This window comes from Triturus cristatus, chromosome 1_1 (assembly GCF_964204655.1).
Source record: "Triturus cristatus chromosome 1_1, aTriCri1.1, whole genome shotgun sequence".
Taxonomy (NCBI): Eukaryota; Metazoa; Chordata; class Amphibia; order Caudata; family Salamandridae; genus Triturus; species Triturus cristatus.
In genome coordinates, this window is record NC_140579.1 from 332,556,994 (window position 1) to 332,578,563 (window position 21,570).

Below are 21,570 nucleotides of genomic sequence, written 5' to 3' on the forward strand. Positions count from 1 at the left end.
GAAAACATGACTCTGTGTGCATATAGGAATTACAGGCAGAGATTTATTGCGTATTGCTCTGGTGATTTCACAGTTGCATTGGATGGAAAGGGGGAGCCATTTTTTGGTGCAGAAGCAGACTCTTAGCACACACCCAGCTGCTTACCCTGTGGAATCATGCACAGTATTCACAAGCGAGTGGGGTTTGAGGTTTCAGTCAGTAATGCAAATACATTCAGCATCACTAAGGCTGGTTGCCCTTGCTGGAGTGTAGGCAGTCACCCAGGTTAGACATGGTGCTGGTCTGAAAAAGCAGTTTGGACATGTGCTTTTTTAAGAATCTGAAAAGTGGAATTATAATGTGTCAGTCTGTAAAAGTGTTTATCACTTGCCAAAAAAAAAGAGTAGTAAGTGTGCTTTCAAAATGGCAAAGAAATTTCGTTTTGTGACTAATGTGAAAACATGACTCTGTGTGCATATAGGAATTACAGGCAGAGATTTATTGCGTATTGCTCTGGTGATTTCACAGTTGCATTGGATGGAAAGGGGGAGCCATTTTTTGGTGCAGAAGCAGACTCTTAGCACACACCCAGCTGCTTACCCTGTGGAATCATGCACAGTATTCACAAGCGAGTGGGGTTTGAGGTTTCAGTCAGTAATGCAAATACATTCAGCATCACTAAGGCTGGTTGCCCTTGCTGGAGTGTAGGCAGTCACCCAGGTTAGACATGGTGCTGGTCTGAAAAAGCAGTTTGGACATGTGCTTTTTTCAGAATCTGAAAAGTGGATTCATAATTTGTCAGTCTGTAAAAGTGTTTATCACTTGCCAAAAAAAAGAGTAGTAAGTTTGCTTTCAAATTGGCAAAGAAATTTCGTTTTGTGCCTAATGTGAAAACATGAATCTGTGTGCATATAGGAATTACAGGCAGAGATTTATTGCGTATTGCTCTGGTGATTTCACAGTTGCATTAGATGGAAAGGGGGAGCCATTTTTTGGTGCAGAAGCAGACTCTTAGCACACACCCAGCTGCTTACCCTGTGGAATCATGCACAGTATTCACAAGCGAGTGGGGTTTGAGGTTTCAGTCAGTAATGCAAATACATTCAGCATCACTAAGGCTGGTTGCCCTTGCTGGAGTGTAGGCAGTCACCCAGGTTACACATGGTGCTGGTCTGAAAAAGCAGTTTGGACATGTGCTTTTTTAAGAATCTGAAAAGTGGATTCATAATGTGTCAGTCTGTAAAAGTGTTTATCACTTGCCAAAAAAAAAGAGTAGTAAGTGTGCTTTCAAAATGGCAAAGAAATTTCGTTTTGTGACTAATGTGAAAACATGACTCTGTGTGCATATAGGAATTACAGGCAGAGATTTATTGCGTATTGCTCTGGTGATTTCACAGTTGCATTAGATGGAAAGGGGGAGCCATTTTTTGGTGCAGAAGCAGACTCTTAGCACACACCCAGCTGCTTACCCTGTGGAATCATGCACAGTATTCACAAGCGAGTGGGGTTTGAGGTTTCAGTCAGTAATGCAAATACATACAGCATCACTAAGGCTGGTTGCCCTTGCTGGAGTGTAGGCAGTCACCCAGGTTACACATGGTGCTGGTCTGAAAAAGCAGTTTGGACATGTGCTTTTTTAAGAATCTGAAAAGTGGATTCAAAATGTGACAGACTGTAAAAGTGTTTATCACTTGCCAAAAAAAAGAGTAGTAAGTGTGCTTTCAAAATGGCAAAGAAATTTCGTTTTGTGACTAATGTGAAAACATGACTCTGTGTGCATATAGGAATTACAGGCAGAGATTTATTGCGTATTGCTCTGGTGATTTCACAGTTGCATTAGATGGAAAGGGGGAGCCATTTTTTGGTGCAGAAGCAGACTCTTAGCACACACCCAGCTGCTTACCCTGTGGAATCATGCACAGTATTCACAAGCGAGTGGGGTTTGAGGTTTCAGTCAGTAATGCAAATACATACAGCATCACTAAGGCTGGTTGCCCTTGCTGGAGTGTAGGCAGTCACCCAGGTTACACATGGTGCTGGTCTGAAAAAGCAGTTTGGACATGTGCTTTTTTAAGAATCTGAAAAGTGGATTCATAATGTGTCAGTCTGTAAAAGTGTTTATCACTTGCCAAAAAAAAAGAGTAGTAAGTGTGCTTTCAAAATGGCAAAGAAATTTCGTTTTGTGACTAAGGTGAAAACATGACTCTGTGTGCATATAGGAATTACAGGCAGAGATTTATTGCGTATTGCTCTGGTGATTTCACAGTTGCATTAGATGGAAAGGGGGAGCCATTTTTTGGTGCAGAAGCAGACTCTTAGCACACACCCAGCTGCTTACCCTGTGGAATCATGCACAGTATTCACAAGCGAGTGGGGTTTGAGGTTTCAGTCAGTAATGCAAATACATACAGCATCACTAAGGCTGGTTGCCCTTGCTGGAGTGTAGGCAGTCACCCAGGTTACACATGGTGCTGGTCTGAAAAAGCAGTTTGGACATGTGCTTTTTTAAGAATCTGAAAAGTGGATTCAAAATGTGACAGACTGTAAAAGTGTTTATCACTTGCCAAAAAAAAGAGTAGTAAGTGTGCTTTCAAAATGGCAAAGAAATTTCGTTTTGTGACTAATGTGAAAACATGACTCTGTGTGCATATAGGAATTACAGGCAGAGATTTATTGCGTATTGCTCTGGTGATTTCACAGTTGCATTAGATGGAAAGGGGGAGCCATTTTTTGGTGCAGAAGCAGACTCTTAGCACACACCCAGCTGCTTACCCTGTGGAATCATGCACAGTATTCACAAGCGAGTGGGGTTTAAGGTTTCAGTCAGTAATGCAAATACATTCAGCATCACTAAGGCTGGTTGCCCTTGCTGGAGTGTAGTCAGTCACCCAGGTTACACATGGTGCTGGTCTGAAAAAGCAGTTTGGACATGTGCTTTTTTAAGAATCTGAAAAGTGGATTCAAAATGTGACAGACTGTAAAAGTGTTTATCACTTGCCAAAAAAGTAGTAGAAAGTATGCTTTGCAATTGGCAAAGAAATTTTGTTTTCTGCCTAATTTCAAAGCATGACTTTGTGTGCACACAGGAATTATTTTTAGAAATTTAATTTGTGAAGGTGTTATTGTGATTTTCATTTATAGGAAAGGGGTTTATAGTATTTTAAGATTTCCAAAGAACATAAAAAATGTAGTAATATATTTAAATAAAATAAAGGAATTTTTTTTTAGTTTTTTTCAGGTATTGCTGAAGAGCAGTGAACAAAATTAAAGATGCCTACAAAATCCACAGTAAAGAAAGACCACAAAAAAAACCTATATTTGAAGACAACTGGAGGACCTAAGTTAGTTGGAGATGCTCATGTTGGGAAAAAGAAAAAATCTTCTGGTAAGCAAACAAAAGATTTTTTAAAGAACATATTCAAAAAAAGGAAAAATGTACAAAATGTCTGTACTGGAAAAAAAAATTTCAATAGAAAAGGAGAGGAAAAAATTGAGCATTTAGTTAATGCAAATATACCTTCTGCAACTAAAAAGATAAACTTAAACAGAAAAACAGCGTTTAAAGAGATACGTAGAAAAATGTTTCAGAGAAGAGTTATGTCCAATTTGATAAAGGATGTGAAGAAATATAAGCAAAAGGCTAAGTTTTATAAGAGAAAAAAAGAAATTGAAGCCATTGCAGCAAAGGCATTAGAATTAAAAAGGAAACTATTCATTTTAATTTTGAATAGGATGCGTACATTAGATAAAATGGTTAATGTACTGAAATCACAAAGCAAAAGGAAAAGAGTAGTGAACAGAACAAACTTTTGTAAAGTGTTTTTAGGAAAATGGATGCATAGTTCAAGTAGTGAACCTTTTTTAATGAAGAGAGCTGTTTTCAAAGTAATAGTTTGCTGCATGCAGTTGACACCAGAGGTCGTGCTTACGAAGTGAAAAATGGTTGCATAATGGAGAAGGAGATAATGGTTCCAGGAGATGAGGTACAAGTGATGGCGGATGAGGCTATGGGGAGACGTCCTAAAGCCCCAGTGTACACTTGGAATTGTAGTAGTATTTGCACTGTGCGTCAGGAATTTATTGATAAATTTCGTGAGTTTCTAAGAGAATATAGTAAAAAAAGTGTAAAACAGAAGATTAAGGTGCTTCAAAGTCTGGATCCATGCAGAGTGAGAGAGAATACTGGTTTGCAGGGTCATTCTCTGGCTTGTCTATCTAGAAAAGTGTGTAATAGTGTTTTCCATCATTTTAGGATGCTGGCTGTTCATCATACTGAAATGAGAAAGTTTGTGAGACGGTTGTATTTTGCTAAAAGTCCAGCAATAAAGTTAGATGAATTGAATAGGGCTCTGTTCCGTGGATCGGTATCAGATGTAGAGAAGGTTGTTGATGAAATTCAGTTTTGTTACTTTGGTCCTGAACAAAACAGTGCAGAAAAGGACACAGTAAATGAGGAAGAAGTGGAAGAGAATGTAGAACCCTCTGTAAGTAAGACATTTAATGATCACATAACAAAATTTGCAATAATCTCTAATGAAAGACCAAATATTACTTGTATTTGTTGCCGCAGAACTCATTATAGAAAACAAACCAGGTATGTTGATCTCTATAGAAAAAGTGAAAATGAAGATAATTATAAGTGGAAGGATTTTGCCACATATATATTTCTTGAAAATTGTTTTGAATTGGGTGAAGTTCAGCGTATTTGTAAATACTGTTATAATAAGTTAGAAGAAAATAGAATGCCGACCAGAGCTGTACATAATAATTTAGAATTGGATGCAATTCCTGCTGAACTTTCTGAATTAAATACATATGAGTCTATACTCATTCAATGTGTTCATCCGTTCCAGACCATAGTACGTATGGAGCCCAAAACTGGTAAATTACCTCCTTCAGATTTACTGAGAGGTTTAAAAGGTAGAGTGGTGTATTTGCCCTTGGATTTGAAAAAAAATATGGAAACTATTGATGCGGATACTTTGGAAACTGAACCATTAATTATTCTGGTTAATGGTGTACCTACAAAGAATAAGAAGATTTGGCAGGAGCTGGTAGATGTACGGAAAGTACAAAGAGCAAATTTGTATTTGAAAAGGAATAACAAATGGTATGAATCAATTTATATAGAAGAAGAAGAAGAAGAACATTTACAAGAAGACACAGAAACACCAACTGGACAAATTGAAAAAGTGGACAAGTCAAAGGAAGAAGAAATTTATGAACATTTTAGCATACATCCTCTTCATTCAAAAGAAGTTATGGGAGACAATATTGATCTGTTTCAGATGAAGAAAGCAAAAGGAACTCCCGTGAGTGTATGGGAGGAGAGCTTGGAAGCTCGATGTTTTCCCCAGCTGTTTCCTACAGGAAAAGGAGGACGATACGATGAACGTCCGGAACAGATTCCAGCTTCTGAGTATCGGACTACAAGACTATATGCTGAAGATCCCAGATTTCGACAAAGTATTCCTTATTTGTTCCATCTTTTATTTGAAAGCGACTTGTCTGCACTGTCTTATGCAGTAAATCACATTTTAAAAAGTGGAGTACATTTACAAAATGTGTCTGCTAAGGATTTTATGGAGAAAGTGCAGCACCGAGATGATCATTTGGAAACACAACTGATCAATCTGATGGCTTGTCAGCGTGGGACAAATGAATATTGGTACCGACGTCATGGTGAATTAAAATGCATGTTACGGAATTTAGGAACACCAACATGGGGGCAGATTTATGTTGCACTTGCGCCACTTTTGCGCCGCCGTTGCGTCACTTTTGTGACGCAGCAGCGGCGCAAATCCTGCGCCATGGTGCGGGGTATTTACAACGTGACGCATCTGGGAGATGCGTCACGTTGTAAAGCCCTGCGCCACATGTAGGCGTTGCAGGGCAGGTGGGGGCGTTCCGGCGCAGGAACGCCTCCTAAAAGTGGCTGAGTGAAATCTACAAGATTTCACTCAGTCACTTTTAGGCCCATGCTGCGTCAAAACCCTGCGCCTGCTTGAAGCAGGCGTAAGGATTGACGCAGCATTGTAAAGATAGGGCCCCCCAGATCATTGCTGGAGCTGCGTCGCGCTTGCGACGCAACTCCAACAATGCGCCACTTTTCGGCACAGATGCGTCACGCATCTGTGCCATTTTTGCCCCATGGTGCGCCGCATTATAAATGCGGCGCATCCATGGTGGCGCAGCTGTGGCGCATAATAACTGGCGCATCCCTGCTGATATGCAGGGATGCACCAGTCGTCATAAATCTACCCCATGGTTCGTTACCCTAAGCTGTGCTGAGTACGCTTGGGATGATTTACTGGATTTTCTACGAGAGGCAAATTAAAACATTGAAAACATCGAATACAAGACAGCAGGAGAACTGTGCTCATTGGATCCGGTTAATGTTTGCAGATATTTCAATCATAGATTTGAGGCTATGATGTCGTTCATCTGCAATAAAAAAAATCCACCTCTAGGAGAAGTAGTGGATTTCTTTTGGAGAAAAGAGTACCAGGCAAGAGGTGCTCCTCATATTCATATGCTGTTGTGGATCAAGGATGCCCCAAAGTTTGGAACAGATGCTGATGAAGCAGTTTTATCTTACATTGAAGAATATGCAACATGTGCTATACCAAAAAGCACAGAAGATAAAAAGTTAAAGGAGCAAGTTTTACGTTTCCAAAGTCATCGGTGTGGAAAATACTGTCGACGGAAATACAAGAGCAAAGATAAATACTACACTAAATGTCGATTTGGATTTCCTAGACCTGTTCTTTCAAATGGAAGAGTAAACAGTTTTATGTCATCTGTGAGACATACTATCACAAGAAAATCACCTAAGAATACCTACAACCTTAAAAGAAAAGAAGAATCAAAAAATATAAATGACTACAACCCAGTCATTTTATCCATGTGGAATGCTAACATGGATATACAGTATGTAGCTGACAATTCCATTGCTGTTGCTCGATATGTAACGTCTTACATTACGAAATCAGAAAAAACAGAATTGAAGGAAATGTGGGAAGAGATTTCTCACGAGAAGACTGTCAGTAAGAAGCTGTACAGTTTCAGTTTGAAGATGTTATCGCATCGAGAAATTGGATCCTACGAATGTTCAGATAGGTTATCTTCTGCAAGTCTCTACTCGAAATCAAGAAGAATAATTTGGGCAAGTTTAGGCCTTGCAGCAATGAGAAATCGGGTACTGAAATCTGTTGGAGAAATTGAATATTTGGCCGAAAATGACCCAGAAAGTACAGATATTTTGAAATCAAACATGTTGGACACATATTATCCCAAGAGAAGTCATCATCTGGAGAACATGTGTCTCTATGAAGTGCTGCAGAACTACATTTATTCACGGAAAGCCACAGAAGACATCAACAATGGAAAATATAAAGTTATTGGTGAGGAAGGATGTTTGGTGAAGCAAACAAAAGGAAGTTTGATAAATCACAGGAAGCTGAGTTGCGACACTACTGACAAAAAGGAATTTTACTACTTGGCTCTTTTACAGCTGTTTAAACCATGGCGTACAGAGGATGAACTACTGGGAGAATTTCAAAGCTATGAAGATTCTTTTAATGCTTGCAAAGTCAGCATACAATGCAGTACATTCTCAATTTATCTGCAAATGTTAAATGAAGAAATTGAACAGGAAACTACAATTGCAGCAGAAATAGCTAGAGACAGTTCTCAGGACAGCCAAAGTTCAGGAACACTCAGTCAAGATCCCCTAGGACAACCAATCGTTGAAAATGAAGCATCAATAGCCATGAATGAAGTGGAAACAGCTATGAATCAAGCTCAAGAAGAATTTATAGACTTACAAAATTTGGAAAGACAACTGAACGAAGAGCAGCAACAAATTTATGAAGAGATCAGAAACAAAATTGATCACGGATTTCTACATGAAAAAAAAGAGTGCTCATGCACATCATTTCATCCAATCAGGATGTATGTAAGCGGACAAGCTGGAACTGGAAAAAGTTTCCTTATAAAAGTCATCAGAAGCTACCTACAGCAAAAAACGGATTCTACTTTGTCTTGTGTGGTTACTGCTCCAACTGGGTTAGCAGCATGTAACATAAAAGGAATCACTTTACATCGTTTGCTAATGTTACCAGTGGAGCATGAGAACAAAATACAATACAACAAGCTAACTGGAGAAGCATGCTTGGAAGTTTCAAGAGTATTGAAAAAGATGCAAGTTCTCATTATTGATGAGGTGAGCATGGTATCAAACTTAATGCTTGCCTTTGTGCATTTAAGAATGCAGCAAATTCTGAAGACAGACTATGACGTGTTATTTGGAGGAAAACACGTCATAGTTTTTGGAGATCTTTTGCAACTTACTCCAGTTAAAGGACAACCAGTGTTTAATACTGTGACACATGAAGACACAAAGAAGTCATTGGGAAGCATCGGTAATGCAAATATTTGGTCCTTCTTTGAGTACAAGGAACTTACTACTAATATGAGGCAAGCAAACGATGAAGAATATGGAAGTATTCTGAAAGATATCAGAATTGGACTACTCACTGAAGCTGGCAAAAAAGCATTACAGAGTCGGCTGCTACATAATTTATTTCCAAAGGAAGAGATAGTTGCAGAGAAGATATACAAGAACATTGCAGAAAAGAAAAGTGTCATCTGCTTAATGCCAACTCTACGTGAATGCTCAATATTCAATGAGGAGCTTTTGAAATTGGAAAAGGAAGATATCAGGAAATTGGAAGCAGTGGACAAAATTGAGGATGGAAGAATTACTGTCACATTAACAGGCACACTGAAAAATAAATTGGATTCACTAGAGAAGAACATTTCCAAAACAGCTGGATTAGAAAAAAATCTATATGTTTGCATGAACTGTAGAGTATTTTTAAGGAGAAATTTGGATGTTGAAAAAGGTTTAGTTAATGGAGCTATGGGAAGAGTTGTGGGTTTTATTAATTATCAGAAAAAAGATGGAATTGAATGTTTAAAAATAAAATTTGATCAGATAGAAGAAGTTAAAGACATTTTTCGTTGTTCAGTTCGTTTCATGCTTGTGAAAGATTTATATGTACGTAGGAAGCAGTTTCCGTTTTCTCTAGCATATGCTGTAACTATTCACAAGTCTCAAGGATTGACTGTAGATTGTGCATTTGTGAACATTGGTTCAACTGTGTTCAAAGAAGGTATGGCATATGTTGCTTTGTCACGAGTGAAAACATTATCAGGTTTATTCATGATAGACTTTGATGACTCAAAAGTTAGTGCTGATGCAAATTGTGTAAAGGAGTATAATAGATTAAGAAGAAGCTATGCTCCTCATTTAGGTCAGTATCCTGTGTTGGAGAAACGTGTAGTTTCTCGTAAAAGGAGAAATGAGAATATCTGTAATGAAGATGTAGAGAGGAGGAAAAAAAAGAGGAGTGATGTAATTGCAAGCAAAAAGAAAAAGGAAAATGAAGAACAGGTTGTAGGATGTCATTTTGAAAATAGCTCTGGTGTCAACTGCTACGCTAATGTAGTGCTGAATGTTGCATTTTATCTGGAAAGTGTGCAAGAGCAGATAATAGTAAATCAGAGAAAAAGATTCTGTTCTGAGTTGAGTCTCCTTTTTCAAAAGCTGAGTAATGATAAAACTCAAATAGAAAGTGCTACTGAAATTAGAAAACTTTTAGATATATGTTCAGGACGAACACAGTTTTCTCAAAATGTACAGCAAGACGCACAGGAATTCTTGATGTTTTTTCTTCAGGTACTGGAAGAAGAAGGGGTTCCCATTAAAAATGTATTTGGTCTCTCTTATAAATGGGAACATAGTTGTGAAAACTGTTATAATATATGTGGCTCTAATGTTGATTCTGAAAGGTTTATTTATTTAACATTGCCAGAAAGTAAAACAGTCACTTTTGCTAAATTAGTTAAAGATGCTAATCATAGCATGGAATGCAGTGAGTGTCAATCTGACATGTTTTCAACGTTAATTTTAAAGGAATACGGACAGTATGTAATTTTAATGATGCAACGCTGTAAAGCTGATGGTTCAAAATTAGATACTTTAATAAAGAAGTTTACAGGACAGCAATTATCAATTTCAGGAAAAACTTTTGTAACAGTTGCAATAATTTTCCATGATGGACCTACTGTAACTTCTGGACATTACACAGTTTATCTTAAATGTGAAAAAGGCTGGACACTGTGTAATGATTCCCAATTGATTTTTAAGCAACGTTTGCCTTTTGATTTAGCAAATTCCTATCTAATCTTCCTGAAACCTAAATTTTAGAGAGATTTGGCAACATCTGGACAAAACAATTTTACCATTTTATTGGATTACCAGTGGAATTTTCAAAAAAAATGATTTTACAAATTACCATTTGGCCTAATGGAAAGGTAACCAATTGTAATGTGGACTTTTTCAATTTTAAATGAAACTTTGGAAAACCAAAAATTTTGAAAAAATCGGTAACATCTGCACAATTTAAATTTTGGAATGTTAATGGATTGCCATTGGAAATTTATTCAAAAAAGATTTTTAAAATTACTATTTAGCCATGCGGAAAGGTAAACAATTCTATTGTGGACTTATTTAATTATTAATAAATCTTTCGGAAACCAAAATGTTACAGAGAATCGGTGATATCTGTACAATTTAAACTTTAGATTTTTATTGGATTAACATTGGAAATTTAATCAAAAAAGAATTTTAAAATTACTATTTGGCCTAAAGGAAATGGAACCAGATGTATTGTGGAGTTATGTGAGATATATTTTTGTGATTATACTTCTGAAACAAAAATATCAGACGGTATTTTAAAGAAATAAGTATTGATATTAGATGATATTTTTTAAGAATATTATGCATTTCTATAAAGTTATGTTTATGCAAAAAGAGATTGTGGGCTTTTTTAAAACAATCTTTGAGATTGTTAATTTTTTTTTTGCCCGCTGTTAAATGATGAATGCAATTGCTTTCACAATTTATAGTGAAATGCAATATATTCTGAAAACAGCAAAAAAAAGGCAATTTTTTTTTTTGAAAAATATGTCAATATGTGTACTGTATTATAAAATGTTTTATTAAATATTAATACTTTTTTCTTTTTTTTCAGATTGAGATAGAAAATTTTCGAAAACTAGAACCATTTTTAAAGCAATTAAAAAAAAATTTAAATGAATAAATATTTTTTTGAGTGGGTATGGTAAGTCAAAAATATCATGGTCCCTTTTTTCCACTTCTCCAAAATCACATTTTCAGTTTTTCATTGTAGTCTCTCAAGGACCTTGTAATGTGATAATTGATTTTTAGTGTTTTTTTTTAAAAAAAAAAAATCATTACGCGTACCGTACGCGTACGGTAAAAAAAAAAAAAAAAAAAAGTTTTAAAAACATATATAAAAATAGATGAAAGGTAAGGTTGGCTCTTAAAAGAGCCGTTGTGTTCATGTAGGGACAGAGGAAAGAAAGAATGGGAATATTAGACGGTACGACAAGTGTGCTGATCTATTTTATTGTTCACTAGGGAAATACTGGTCTCCCTATAACAAATTAGATCATGACAAGTGGCGCACCGTATTTCAACCCTCAGAAACCGAGGGTTAATTTCCTGAGGAGAAGAAAAAGGAGATGCTCCCCCCACAGATGAAGGGCTCACCTGACCTGCAGAAGAAGGACTCGGCCCTGCAGATGATGGTCCAGGCTGAGCTGCTGTGGATGTGCTTGGTTGATTTACTGAAGGGTTACCTTCAGTAAGTCGAGCATGTGTCCTTCTGTGTACATCCTTAAGGTGTCTCAACATGGTGTGATTCCCGAAGGAATACTTCCTGTCGGGATTCCCTCTTGAAAGTACACGGCCACACAGCTTACAAGTCACTAAGGGTGCATTTACCTTTTGCTGGCCCTCTGGAAAAGAAAAATACTCCCATATGATAGAGGTCTTTTGTTTCCTCGCTCTCTGCCTCAAGGTAGTGCTGCTAGCCTCACTCTCAGAAGGGCTCTGCTGTTCTGCCATCGTATCACAAAGACAACCCAGCTCCTTCTCCTAAGGGATCACAAGCAGAAATGAGGGGAATGGGTGTGGTGTAGGAGAGTTCTAGAACTGAAAGTAGTTTCAACCAATCAAAAGTTGTGTTTCATGATCACATGACCCACCGTACGCTTACGGTGCGCTTACGGTGCGCTTACGGCAAACGTACGCATGCGCGTAAAAGAGACACGCGCACGCGCGCATGCACAAAACAGGCACGCCCCTTCACTTCCGCGTAACGTGCGCGTGCAGCGTGCGCGTTACGCGCTGTGCGCGCGTGACGTGCGTCTACGCAAATTGCGTAAATGAACGCAAACAGCGTAGAAATCTAACGTAATTACAGCAAGACGTGCGCTTACCGTACGCGCACGGTAAAAAAAAAAAAAAAAAATATGTAATACTAATAAATTTTACCTGTTTATTTTAAAAAAATGGTAAAATAAAAACATATTGTAGAATTTTTAAAATTTAACCATAGTCTTTAAAAAAGGATAGACAATTAAAATAAAAATATGTAAAAAAAAAAAGAAGAAAAAAAAAAAAAATTAGCATTTAAAAAACCTTGCAAATTCACTGAAAAAACCATGGGTTTCACTCACGTTATAGTTAGGAATTAGCATTTAAAAAACCTTGCAAATTCACTGAAAAAACCATGGGTTTCACACACGTTATAGTTAGGAATTAGCATTTAAAAAACCTTAGAAATTCAATGAAAAAACCAAAGGTTTCACACATGTTATAGTTAGCTGGACATTTCACTCGTAAAAAACCATTGAAATTCCCCCGTTATAGTTAGTTCAGCTAACTATAACTCGCGCGCCCGCAATGCACTACTGATGACGTCACATATTACATCACTCATGACATGGTCAGTGACATCACTGATGACATCACTGATGACATCTCAAATGACATCACTGATGACATCATCCTTGTGACAGAGTGGTAGACCTCCTCTCACCCTAATATAACCTTTGATACAAACATTCAAAAAAAGAGACTGAAATTTTCAAAAAAATGGACATACCAATACCAGTTACAACAACCTATTCAGTAATTCTAAGATCCACATACACATCCACTCATCCACCAACAGTCCTATACAGTCACTCATACATGTACTCACACATCATATGTACTCATACACCTAAACATCCTGTAACACAATGCCACTCATCCATAGAGTTACTCACACATAGTCACTCATGCTAATAAAGAATCAAACATCCATTTACTTGCATATACAGTTATACACACACCACCACACTTACTTTTACAGAAACTTACACATACTTAGTCTTTTAAACAATCACTTATAGAAACACATACTTATTCATACAGGAACTCTTCCAATCTCTCACTCTCACATATACTCACTTATAAACACCAATAGTCACATATACTAGTTTAAAACATATGTAGTTACTTATGAAGACACTATTGAGACAGTCATTCACTCACTCACACACCCATGCACACACTCATCTACCCATACAGTCCTGCACACATGCTGTCTTCAACACATACAAACAGTGAGTCACTCATTCATGCATCTATGCACTATGTAATACCCCCCACCGCACCATGAAGACACTCAGACTCTCATACTGAGACTCAAAAAAACAAATAATAACCTATATAAACACCCATGTAGCTACTCACCAACCCATGCAGACACTTATACACAAAGTGAGAGACTGATACAGGTATTTACACATTTAAACATTACTCACTTAGCCATGTATTCAAAAAGATACACTTAATCAGTCAGTAATACAATCAATTTTTCAAAAACAAATCATCAATTTAGACACTTATATACTCATTTATTCTTCCATCGACCTTGAGATATACATATATTAAATATATTTAATTTTCAGAAAAACACACATTCACTGGATGATGTCATCAGTGATGTCATTTGAGATGTCATCAGTGATGTCATGAGTGATGTCACTGACCATGTCATGAGTGATGTAATATGTGACGTCATCAGTAGTGCATTGCGGGCGCGCGAGTTATAGTTAGCTGAACTAACTATAACGGGGGAATTTCAATGTTTTTTTACGAGTGAAATGTCCAGCTAACTATAACATGTGTGAAACCTTTGGTTTTTTCATTGAATATATATATATATATATATAATATTCACTAAAAAAACAAAGGTTAAGTGAAGTTATATTTAGGTGAAATTTTCACTAAAACGTCATGTTTTAAACTAAAATAAACACAGAAATTCACCAGTTATAATTATGTCAAGCAAATATAACGTGTGCCCCTGCCATGCACTGTTTTCTCATCAATAATTTCATTGCAAATCTTGCAGTGATATTATCAATGATTCAGAGAAGAGGTCATGAGCGTTGTACTATGTGGGGTAACTAGCAGTTGAGGGTGTGAGTTATAGCTACCTTAGGGCATGAGTTATTGTTATTTAAGATAACTATAACTGATGAATTTCTGTGTTTTTTTTTTGTTTAAAGCGTTAATTTGTTACTGAACATTTCACCTAATTATAACGGGGAGAGGAGCTGGATTAACGGCTTGGGCACTCGCTCCCAAATCTGGGCAACCTGGTTCGAGTCTCGGCAAGGACGCACAACATTCTGTGATTCTGGGCAAATCACGTAATCTTCCCGTGCCTAACAAAAATGAATGTGTCCTCATGTAACGCACTGGTGCTCTTGTAAAGAGCTCTGATACCCGATACCTTCAGGTCAAGTTCATGCTATATAAAACTCAGTAAAAAGAAAAAAAGTCACTTTAACCCTTTCTGTGCCCATGACGAGCTGGACTTGTCATGGAGCACAGTCACGATGTGCCCATGACGAGTCCAGCTCGTCATGACACACACCCACGGTGGAAGCGCTGGTGCTCCCCCCGTGAGTGGTCGATCCTTTTTTTTTTACTGGGAAGGCAGGTGCAGACCTTCCCCTGCCTCCCCCCGCCCCCCACCCCCGTGTCATCAATGATGTCAGCGCGCGAGCCGCACTGACATCATTGGAGGTTTCCCCTTTGTTCTCCGTTGCGCAGGAAGCCATTTGCTTCCTGCACAACGGAGAAGAAAGAGGTGAGTTTTGGGGCTGGGGAGGGGGGATTTGAGTTTAAAATGCCCGATCAGTGGCGTAGCTAGGGTGGGGCGGTGGGGGCACTTTTTTGGGGAGGACAAAGGCATTCAGATGAGGCTGACTTGCTTTCATGGACGTTCGGGGACGGGCAGAGAAGGATTTTGACTCGGGTAATGTCCTCTTGTTTTTGTGCTGGCAGCTGTCCCCCCCTCTCTTCCTATTATTCCCTCTCTTTCTGTCTTGCTCATCACTTCCTGAAAACCGTGACTTGAAGAAACGGTTCACAACCTCTATTTCCCTCTTTCATTTAGTTGCTTCCCTGTGAAATGGATCCAAAAAAGAAAAACACTCTTCCGAGAAATGCCCTTTTTCTGACATTTTTCTATTCCAAAGTGCAGCAGGATGGAGAGAAATAAAAGGTTTTAAATATGAAAAATAAATATTTAACTAAATTAACTAAGACAGAGGGGTTGCAAAGTGGCCAGATTGGTTTTATTTACATCCAAATACATCAGCATCACTTTACAGAGTTTGCCAGTGAAGAACTACTTTCGTTTTCTCGTCTTTCTTTGAACAGCATTTTTTTCCCAAGTGGGAAAGTGTACCATTCCTGGAGGTACTGCAATACCTGGTTGATGAGTGGATTGGAAAACACAATGTGTACCATGGCTCTGTGTTTATGGATGTGGTCTTTTTATACCATACTGCTTACTTTTTGTAAGGATCTAAGTAATGGACATTGAAACTGTTCCCTTCAGGGCCCTCTAGTCATGTCCATAACTTTTCAGGTAAAACCACTCGCTGATTTCTGAATAGTGAGTGAGAGATCGTTAAGGTAACCATGTTGTTTCTGCTTACATTTCACATGCTTTACTTAATCTTGCATTCCCTATGAGTGATTGCGCTTTTTTTTTTTAGGCAGGATATTACTCTTATCAAGTGCATAATTTGAATTGAGCCACATCCAAGTGTTTATAGCGGGCACTATTAGGTTATAGCTGAAGGCAGTGCGAGTTTCTCTCAGTGGGGAAGTATGGTGTTCAGTGGGGGAGAGGATGTGGCACTATGGCCAGAGCTGTCGAATTTGGAACTGGGGAACCGGGTTCAGCCTTCATGACCAGTCCACCAGACCACTGTACTGAGGGAGCACATTCCCATGCTAGACCTTAGAAGGCCCCACTAGACCTTAGAAGGCTTGATGTCTTAGCACAAGCAGGTGTACCCTAGTGGTGTCAATTGTGTGTTAACCTTGAAGGCCTGTCCACCATAATCCATACTGAAGTTCATCCCCACTCTTGCTGGCAGGCCTACGAAGCAGCACACCCTAGAGCAACAGTAATCCAGTTGCTGTGACTCTGTCACTGAGGTCACATGAACCTTGAGCAGGTTAGGGCGATGCGAACGGTGTGACCTCACTGGGTACCTATTTCGGGTGTGTGCGTAGTGTTTGCAAGTATATTATGGTTTGAAAAAAACTTGCTGCCTCCTTCCTGGCCTCCAGCAATTTTCAGAAACAATAAAAATGTCATGATAGCTTTGGTGATTAATGTTCTTCCTAGAGAGAGATGGAGTTTTGTCTAGTGGAAGGGTTGACTCCTGGAAAGGTAGCACAGAGGGTTAATGTGCCTGCTGCAAAGAACATGTACCATGCAGATCACAAAGTGCACTGCTTTAATGGGGGGACCATGATCAATGGTCATTTAATGTCAGCTGTAGATGATGGATCCCTGAACAGTGTCATGTCTGTGCATGTTTGCATTGTGCTGAGGAGATTACCAGGTAATTATTCACGCAGCTCTCTGATAGATGTCACAGTCTGTGTGTTCTCTTTTGTACTGCCAGTCACCGGTGTATTCAACTGTGTAGCCTTGGACCGTGTCATGTATGTGCATGTAACTTGCATGATCGAGGTAACTATTAGCGGCTATACTATATGTCTCTTGGACCTCTTTCAAGTGGTCGCTGTCCTTTTTCCCCAGCAACCCCCCCTCCTCAGGGGTGGCAATCTGAGAGATAGCCCCGGGCACCACAAGCTCTAGCTACGCCTCTGCCCCCGATGTCTCTTTTATGCATTCCTGCTGCACGATCGTGCGATTGTGCAGCAGGAATGGCCAATAGCGCCAGGGTGTTTTTTCATTTTTTAGGTTTGGGGTTGTTTGTGGGAGCGGCCACTTAGGCAAGGGTCGCTCCCCTTATGGCCACATTATTTTTTTAATATTTTAAAGTTCAAACAAAATCAAAGAGGTAGCAGACAATACGTTACAAGAGGAAAAAGTGATGTGTGCATGTTACAAAAGAGTACAAAATACAAGTAGAGGTAAAATACCGCAATAAATGGCAGACACTCAGAAAACAAGAGCAAACGTTACATTACATGAGGCAATTGTGGTAATTGTGCATGTATCAAAAGTAAACAAAATACAAGAGGTAGCAAACAATACGTTACAAGAGGAAAAGTGACATGTGTGCAAGTTACAAAAGAGTACAAAGTACAAGTAGAGGTATAAAAGTGCAATAAATGGCAAACACTCAAAACACAGGAACACACTGGGAAGGCACTTCTATAGGCATGGAGAATAGAATTTCCTATAATGAAGATACTTCCTTCAGATAATAGTGAGGGCATGAATTAAGTTTGGAAGTGTCTTTGCAGGAGGAGAACTTTGAGGTCAGTTTTGAAGGACTGGGAAGAGGGGGTGGTCCGGAACTGAGGCTGAGTTCCAGATTCTCGCCGCGTTGACTGTAAAGGATTGGGCCATCGATCTATCCTTCTTGAAAGTGGGAGGTTCAAGCAATAAATTTTGCACAGTACGTGATGGTCTAGAGCATCATATGCATATGTGACATTAATGTTGTTTTCTCCTTTTTATTCTAGTCTAAAGCTTTTGATTCCTGTTTCCGGTTTCGACAGTGGTTGTTCTGCAGTTTTGTGTAGTTGCATTTTTTTGGTAAGAAATTTGTTTTTGTTGTATTTACTCCAAATGAGTAATATTGTAATGTTTGAATGAATTTTTTTGTAAGTGATGTCATAATGGCAACATATTTTGTTGGTGGTTTGAGCATGAAATTCTTTGCGATGTGTTTAGCATGGTCTTATGTGTAATTTCTTTTCTCTTTCTTTGTTAGTGGGATATTGTTGATCCATACTGTGTCTGTGCAGAGTAGGTGGTGGTGAGTAGTTTAGCTGCCTCTGGCAAGTGAGTGGTATTGTTTTGGAGTATATATGTGTTTTTGGTATAGGTGCTTTTTGTTTATTACTTATTTTACAAAGTGTTTGTTGTTGTTGACTTGTTTGACAAGTTTCTTTATTAGTAAGCATTATGGCTAGCCGTAGAATGACTGCTCAACAGGTGGTTGGTATGCTTCTTGAATCTTCCTCTGAGCATGATTATGAGACTGACAGTGCGTCTGAGGGACAGGAGGGAGGGGAAGATTTTGGCAGTGAGTTTTCTCTCCACATGGAATCATCGGATGATGAAGGTACTCTCAGTGCAGATGAAGGTACTCTTGGTGTGGATGGAACAACTCTCAGTGCGGATGAAGTGCCTGTTTTAGAGGAGGAAACTGCTGTGCCGATGGTGCAAGAGGCATCTGGATTGCGGTCTGAGGCTGCTAGGCTTCCTACTGGAAGTGCTGGACTTTGGGTTGATCCAAACATGGTGCAGCCGGTGTTGCCTGCCTTTAGCGGTGATACAGGGTGTAGAGTGGATTGTGAAACTTTTTTGCCTATACAGTTTTTTCAGTTGTTTATGGATGATGTATTTTTGGGTGAGATTGTTGAGCAGACACATTTGTATGCTGAACAGTTTTTGAGGGACAACAGTGACAAACTTAGGCCCCAGTCTAGAGCTAAGAGAGTAAGAAGTTTTTGGGTTTGACTTTATTGATGGGTGTGGTAAGGAAGCCAAACATGGCTTCATATTGGTCTACTAGCCCCTTGTTGGCAACTGCCATATTTCCTGCAGTTATGACTCGTAATTGGTATTTACTTTTGCTGCGTATGCTGCATTTTGTTGATAATTCTATGGCGTTACCATGAGATCACCCTGTCTGTGACAGTCTTTTTAAGATTCGTCCCGTTCTTGATCAATTTGTAGATCGATTTTCTGAGATCTATACTCCAGGGAAAGAAATATCTATTGATGAGTTTTTGGTCTTGTTCAAGGGCCGTTTGGTTTTTAGGCAGTACATCCCTAGCAAGAGGGCACGCTATGGAATTAAGCTGTATATGTTGTCTGAGAGTAGGACAGGATATGTTTTTAATTTTCGTGTGTACACTGGTAGAGATTCTACTATTGACCCCCCAGGTTGTCCGTCCACTTTTGGAGTTTCAGAGAAAATTGGGTGGGATCTTGCTAGAAGACTGTTTAACAGAGGCCACCATTTGTACCCTGATAACTTCTATATTGCTGTGCAATTATTTAAGGAATTGCATAAAGTGAACACTTTTGCATGTGGCACAACCTGCTCTAACCGTAAAGGTTATCCGAAAGAGCTTGTTTGCAAAAAACTTCAGAGGGGGCAGTGCAGTTCCTTGCGTAGTGATGAACTACTAGCTGTAAAATTTGTGGACAGGAGGGCTGTGTACATGCTGACTACCATCCATGAGGAAAGTACTTCAACTGTGGCTGTTTGGGGTCAGGTTGCTGAAGTGCGCAAACCTGTGTGCATTCTAGACTACAATAAGCACATGGGTGGTGTTGACAGAGTAGATCAGAGGTTGGAACCTTACTCTGCTATTCAGAAGGCTTATGTTTGGTATAAGAAGTTGGCCATCCATTTCTTCGAATTAGCAAGTTTCAATGCTTTTATTGTGTTCAAGGAGTGTTTTCCAGCGTCAAAGTTGACATTTCTTCAGTTTCAGCACTCTGTGATAGCTAGCCTTGTTGTTGTGGAACAGGCAAGTGTTCCTAGATTTGGAGTGGTGGAGGATGTGGCTCGATTGAAAGATCGCCACTTTCCTAATTACATTCCTCCCACATCTTCAAAAGATTTTCCCACTAGGAGATGTAGAGTCTGTTGGCGAAGAGGTACGCGGAAGGAGTCTCGTTATTTCTGTCCCGGGTGTCCTTCTAACCCTGGGCTGTGTATGCCTGCTTGTTTTAGAGTGTATCACACGCAAAATACATTTTGGGAACTTCCATGAGTGGTAAAGTGAACTGCCTGGTCTGTATTGTTTAAAACAATTATTCTGTTTCAAGGTTGGCATTAGTGCAATATATTTAGTTTCAGATTTTTTGTTAGAAGATTTGTACCTATTTGCAATTTGTTTGTGATTTTTTGTATATAAAATCCTAAATGTGATGGCGGTGTGTGTAGGTTGGCGCTTGGCTGGAGGTGTGCGTGCACTGGCGCTTGGCTGGCAGTGTGTGTGTTCTGGCGCTTGGCTGGCGGTGTGCGTGGACAGGCGCTTGGCTGGTGGTGTGCATGGAGTGGCGCTTGGCTGGCGGTGTGCGTGGACTGGCGCTTGGCTGGAGGTGTGCGTTGACTGGTGCTTGGCTGGAGGTGTGCATGGACTGGTGCTTGGCTGGCAGTGTGCGTGGACTGGCGCTTGGCTGGAGGTGTGTGTGGAAGTCGCATCACTATGTTTTGGGCCCTTCCCTGTCACGGGTACTTGGGCCTACCACACAAGTGAGGCACCATTTTTACCGGGAGACCCGGGGGACCACTGGGTGGTGGGAAATTTGAGTGAGCCCGGTGATGCCACAACTTTCCCACACAAAAATGTGTGAAAAATGTGATTTTTTCAGCTAAAATTGAGGATTGCAGGGGATTCTGGGTAAGGAAACTTTGGGTTATCCACGCAAGCCATACCTCCCTGGAAGCCCCCGGGTGTCTAGTTTTCAGAAACGTACAGGTTTGGTAGGTTTCCCTAGATGGCCCCCGAGCACCGTGCCAAAAACCCATGTGACCCCACTTGCAAAACCAGATGGTTTGATGTCGCCTCACTACGTTTTGGGGCCTTGCCTGTCGCGGGTACTTGGGCCTCCCACACAAGTGAGGCTGGCGGTGTGCGTGGACTGGCGCTTGGCTGGAGGTGTGCGTTGACTGGTGCTTGGCTGGAGGTGTGCATGGACTGGTGCTTGGCTGGCAGTGTGCGTGGACTGGCGCTTGGCTGGAGGTGTGTGTGGAAGTCGCATCACTATGTTTTGGGCCCTTCCCTGTCACGGGTACTTGGGCCTACCACACAAGTGAGGCACCATTTTTACCGGGAGACCCGGGGGAACGCTGGGTGGTGGGCAATTTGAGTGAGCCCAGTGATGCCACAACTTTCCCACACAAAAAAGTGTGAAAAAGTGTTTTTTTCAGCTAAAATTGAGGTTTGCAGGGAATTCTGGGTAAGGAAACGTTGGAGGATCCACGCAAGCGATACCTCCCTGGAAGCACACGGGTGTCCAGTTTTCAGAAATGTATAAGGTAGCTAGGTTTCCCAAGGTGCCCGCAAAGCTAGGGTTCATAAACTATATCTAGGCACTTTGCCAAAAAAGGGTCATTTTTCACTGCGAAAT